This window comes from Heloderma suspectum, chromosome W (genome assembly GCF_057233095.1).
Source record: "Heloderma suspectum isolate Gila_16-S chromosome W, 16-S_ref, whole genome shotgun sequence".
NCBI classification, from domain to species: Eukaryota; Metazoa; Chordata; class Lepidosauria; order Squamata; family Helodermatidae; genus Heloderma; species Heloderma suspectum.
The window spans coordinates 46,171,728-46,178,009 of NC_139475.1; positions in this window are offsets into that span (position 1 = coordinate 46,171,728).

The window sequence follows — 6,282 nt, forward strand, 5'->3', positions numbered from 1 at the left end:
TGATTCAAGTCTATGCCCCAACCACTGAGGCCGAAGAAGCTGAGGTTGATCGGTTCTATGAAGACCTACAACACCTTCTAGAACTAACACCAAAAAAAGATGTCCTCTTCATCATAGGGGATTGGAATGCCAAAGTAGGAAGTCAAGAAATCACCGGGATAACAGGCAAGCATGGCCTTGGTGTACAAAATGAAGCAGGACAAAGGCTAATAGAGTTCTGTCAAGAGAACACGCTGATCATAGCAAACACTCTTTTCCAACAGCACAAGAGGCGACTCTACACATGGACATCACCAGATGGTCAATATCGAAATCAGATTGATTATGTCCTTTGCAGCCAAAGATGGAGAAGCTCTATACAGTCAGTGAAAACAAGACCTGGAGCTGACTGTGGCTCAGATCATGAGCTGCTTCTTGCAAAATTTCGGCTTAAATTGAAGAACGTAGGGAAAACCACTAAACCATTCAGGTATGACTGAAATCATATCCCTTATGAATATACAGTGGAGGTGAGGAATAGATTCAAGGGATTAGACCTGATAGACAGAGTGCCTGAGGAACTATGGACGGAGGTCCGTAACATTGTTCAGGGGGCAGCAACTCAATCCATCCCAAAGAAAAAGAAATGCAAGAAAGCAAAGTGGCTGTCTGATGAGGCTTTACAAGTAGCTGAGGAAAAAAGGGAAGCGAAAAGCAAGGGAGAAAGGGGAAGATATATCCAACTGAATGCAGAGTTCCAGAGAATAGCAAGGAGAGACAAGAAGGCCCTCTTAAATGAACAATGCAAAGAAATCGAGGAAAACAACAGAATGGGAAAGACTAGAGATCACTTCAAGATAATCAGAGATCTCAAGGGAACGTTTTGTGCAAAGACGGGCATGGTAAAGGACAAAGAAGGCAGGGACCTAACAAGCAGATGAGATTAAGAAGAGGTGGAAAGAATACACAGAAGAACTATACAGGAAAGATCTGAATGTCCCTGATAGCCATGATAGTGCGGTCACTGAACTTGAGCCGGACATCCTAGAGCGTGAAGTCAAGTGGGCCTTAGGAAGCATTACTAACAACAAAGCTAGTGGAGATGACAGTATTCCAGCTGAGCTATTTAAGATCCTAAAAGATGATGCTGTTAAAGTGCTGCACTCAATATGCCAGCAAATTTGGAACTCTCAACAGTGGCCACAAGCCTGGAAAAGGTCAGTTTACATTCCAATTCCAAAGAAGGGCAATGCCAAGGAGTGCTCAAACTACTGCACAATTGCGCTCATTTCACATGCCAGCAAGGTGATGCTCAAAATCCTACAAGCTAGGCTTCAGCAGCATGTGAACCGAGAACTACCGGAAGTACAAGCTGGGTTTCGAAGAGGCAGAGAAACTAGAGATCAAATCGCCAGCTTTCGCTGGATCATGGAGAAAGCAAGAGAATTCCAGAAAAGCGTCTATTTCTGCTTCATTGACTACGCTAAAACCTTTGATTGTGTGGATCACAACAAACTCTGGCAAACTCTTAAAGAGATGGGGGTACCAGACCACCCTGTCTCCTGAGAAACCTGTACGAGGGCCAAGAAGCAACAGTAAGAACCAGACATGGAACAACCGATTGGTTCCAAATTGGGAAAGGAGTACGACAAGGCTGCATATTGTCGCCCTGCTTATTTAACTTATATGCAGAGTACATCATGAGAAACGCCGGGTTGGATGAATCACAGGTCGGAATTAAGATTGCTGGGAGAATTATCAACAACTTCAGATACGCAGATGATACCACCCTAATGCGCAGAAAGCAAAGAGGATCTAAAGAGCCTCTCGTTGAGGGTGAAAGAGGAGAGTGCAAAAGCTGGTTTGAAACTCAACATTAAAAAAACGAAGATCATGGCATCTGGCCCCATCACTTCCTGGCATATGGAAGGGGAAGAAATGGAAGCAGTGACAGATTTTACTTTCTTGGGCTCCAAGATCACCGCAGATGGTGACTGTAGCCATGAAATTAAAAGACGCTTGCTCCTTGGGAGGAAAGCTATGGCAAACCTAGACAGCATAGCAAGAAGCAGAGACATCACCTTGCCGACAAAGGTCCGTCTAATCAAAGCTATGGTTTTCCCAGTAGTAATGTATGGCTGTGAGAGCTGGACTATAAGGAAGGCTGAGCGCCGAAGAATCGATGTCTTCGAACTGTGGTGCTGGAGAAGACTCTTACGAGTGCCCTGGACTGCAAGGAGGTAAGATCAGTCAATCCTCAAGGAAATCAACCCTGAGTGCTCATTGGAAGGACAGAGACTGAAGCTGAAGCTCAAGTATTTTGGCCACCTAATGCGAAGAGAACACTCCCTGGAAAAGACCCTGATGCTGGGAAAGACTGAAGGCAAAAGGAGAAGGGGGCGGCAGAGGATGAGATGGCTGGATAGCATCACCGATGCAATGAATATGAATTTGAGCACATTCCGGGAGAGAGCGCAGGAGAGGAAGGCCTGGCATGCTATGGTCCATGGGGTCACGAAGAGTCGGACACGACTGAACGACTGAACAATATACATTGATTAGATTAATAACAAATGTACATTGATTAGATTAATAAAAACTATATATAAATTGATTAGATTAATAAGTATATGATTATTATAATTATTAATAATGAGGAGGAGAAAGTCTTGCAATTAGCAGCACAATCCTATATATGTCTTCTCAGAAGTAAGGTCCATGGCATTCAGTGGGGCCTACTCCCAGGTAAACTGGTCTAAGATTTCTAGCCAGATCACCTTGCACATTATATAGGGCCACCTGTTTGTTTGTTTTTTTTATTCTGGCAGCTTTGCAAGGCTTTCCTGCCCATCTTAGGTGCCCCTAACTGCAATGTTTCTGGCTAGTCAAAGCAAGTCTCAGAAGATCAAGAAAAGGGGGAGCTGGAGAGGCAAATTTACAAATGAAAGAGGGGCAACCAGGAAAAAGCAGCAGCCTCCCCCCATCCAACATGTGCCAAAAAAACCCAATAAAGTCAGCTGGCTGTTGTTGTTGTTTGTTCGGTCAGTCGCTTCTGACTCCTCGTGACTTCCTGGACCAGCCCCCGCCAGAGCTTCCTGTCGGCCGTCGCCACCCCCAGCTCCCCTGAGGTCGAGTCCCTCACCTCCAGAATATCATCCGTCCATCTTGCCCTTGGTCGGCCCCCTCCTCCTTTTGCTTTCCACTTTCCCCAGCATCAGCATTGTCTCCAGGGTGTCCTGTCTTCTCATTACGTGGCCAAAGAACTTCAGTTTTGCCTGTAATATCCTTCCCTCAAGTGAGCAGTCTGGCTTTCTTTCCTGGAGGATGGGCTGGTTTGAGCTCCTTGCAGTCCAAGGCACTCTCAGAATTTTCCTCCAGCACCACAGTTCAAACACATCTATCTCCCTTCGCTCAGCCTTCCTTACGGTCCAGCTCTCGCAGCCGCAGGTTACTACGGGGAATACCATTGCTTTCACTATGCGGACCTTTGTTGTCAGCGTGATGTCTCTGCTCTTCACTATTTTATCAAGATTTGTCCTTGCTGTCCTCCCAAGAAGTAAACGTCTTCTGATTTCCTGGCTGCAGTCAGCGTCTGCAGTAATCCTTACGCCTAGAAAGACAAAGTCTGTCACTGCCTCCATGTTTTCTCCCTCTATTTGCCAGTTATCAATCAAGCTGGTTGCCATAATCTTGGTTTTTTTGAGGTTTAACTGCAACCCAGCTTTTGCACTTTCTTCTTTCACCTTCGTCATGAGGTTCCTCAGCTCCTCTTCGCTTTCAGCCATCAAAGTGGTATCATCTGCATAGCTGAGGTCGTTAATGTTTCTCCCAGCGATTTTAACTCCAGCCTTGGCTTCATCGAGCCCAGCACGTCGCATGATGTGTTCTGCGTACAGGCTGAATAGGTAGGGTGAGAGTACACAACCCTCCCATGCTCCTTTCCAAATCTTAAACCAGTCCGTTGTTCCGTGGTCTGTTCTTACCGTTGCTACTTGGTCGTTATACAGATTCCTCAGGAGGCAGACAAGATGACTTGGTATCCCCATACCACCAACAACTTGCCACAATTTGTTATGATCCACACAGTCAAAGGCTTTAGAGTAGTCAATAAAACAGAAATAGATGTTTTTCTGAAACTCCCTGGCTTTCTCCATTCTCCAGCGGATATTGGCAATTTGGTCTCTAGTTCCTCTGCCTTTTCGAAACCCAGCTTGTACATCTGGCAATTCTTGTCCCATGAATTGCTGGAGCCTCCCTTGAAAGATCTTGAGCATCACCTTACTGGCATGTGAAATAAGTGCCACTGTTCAATAGTTTGAACATTCTTTGGTGCTTCCCTTTTTTGGTATGGAGATATAGGTTGATTTTTTCCAATCTGTTGGCCATTCTTGTGTTTTCCAAATTTGCTGGCATATGGCATGCATCACCTTGACAGCATCATCTTGCAAGATTTTAAACAGTTCAGCTGGGATACTGTCATCTCCTGCTGCCTTGTTATTAGCAATGCTTCTTAAAGCCCGTTCAACCTCACTCTTCAGGAAGTCTGGCTCTAGCTCACTGACCACACCATCAAATCTATCCCCGATATTATTATCTTTCCTGTACAGATCTTCCGTATATTCTTGCCACCTTTTCTTGATCTCTTCTGCTTCTGTTAGGTCCTTGCCATCTTTGTTTTTGATCATACCCATTTTTGCCTGGAATTTCCCTCCGATGTTCCTGATTTTCTGGAAGAGGTCTCTTGTCCTTCCTATTCTATTACCTTCTTCCGTTTCTGCGCATTGCTTGTTTAAAAATAATTCCTTATCTCTTCTGGCTAACCTCTGGAATTTTGCATTTAATTGGGCATATCTCCCCCTTTCACTGTTGCCTTTTGCTTTCCTTCTTTCTTGGGCTGCTTCCAGTGTCTCAGCAGACAGCCATCTTGCCTTCTTGGTTTTCTTTTTCTTTGGGACGTTTTTTGTTGCCGCCTCCTGAACAATGTTGCAAACTTCTGTCCATAGTTCTTCCGGGACCCTATCTACTAAATCTAGTCCCTTAAAGCTATTCTTCACCTCCACTGCATATTCATGAGGAATATTAGTGAGCTCATATCTGACTGATCTGTGGGTCTTCCCTATTCTCTTTAGTCTGATTCTAAATTGTGCAATAAGAAGTTCGTGACCTGAACTACAATCAGCTCCAGGTCTTGTTTTTACTGACTGCATAGATGTCCGCCACCTTTGGCTACACAGGATGTAGTCAATCTGATTTTGGTGTCGACTGTCTGGTGAAGTCCATGTATAAAGTCGTCTCTTAGGTTGTTGGAAGAGAGTGTTTGTTATGCACAGTGAGTTGTCTTGGCAAAATTCTATCAGCCTATGTCCTGCTTCATTTTGTTCTCCCAGACCATGCTTGCCTGTAGTTCCAGGTGTCGTTTGACCACCCACCTTAGCATTCCAGTCTCCTGTAATGAAAATAACATCTCTTTTTGGCGTACTATCCAGTAGGTGCTGCAGATCCTCATAGAACTGATCTATTTCGGCTTCTTCAGCATCTGTGGTTGGGGCGTATATTTGGATCGCTGTGATGTTAAATGGCTTACCCTGAATTCGAATTGAGATCATTCTGTCATTTTTTGGATTGTATCCAAGCACTGCTTTAGCCACTTTATTATTAATTATGAAGGCTACTCCATTTCTTCCGTGGTCCTCTTGTCCACAGTAGTAGATCTGGTGGTCATCTGATGTGAAGTGGCCCATTCCAGGCCATCTCAGTTCACTGACACCCAAAATGTCTATATTTAATCTTGACATCTCCCCAATAAGCACATCCAATTTGCCCTGGCTCATAGATCTTACATTCCAGGTTCCTGTGGTGTGTTGCTCTTTAGAACATCGGATTCGTCGTTCACCGCCAGCACCGTCGGCCGCTAGCCGTCCTTTTGGCTTTGAGCTAGCTGCGTCATCACATCTGGGGCTCGTTGAACTCATCCTCTGTTCCTCCCCAGTAGCATTTTGACCATCGTCCGACCTGGGAGTCCCATCCTCCGATGGTATACCGACGTATCCCTGGTTGTACTGATCCATTTAGTTTCCACGGCAAGAATACTGGGGTGGGTTTCCGTTTCCTTCCCCAGGGATCGTATTTAGTCTGACCTCTCTGCCGTGACCTTCCCGTCTTGGGTGTCCTTTCACGGTTTGGCTCATGGCGTCATTGAGGTGCTCAAGCTCCAGCACCACGACAAGGTAACGCTCTCCTTTGCTGAAGGTCAGCTGGCTACACTGACTCAAATTGAGCCCCATCAGGTTCTAGGAAGTTTAC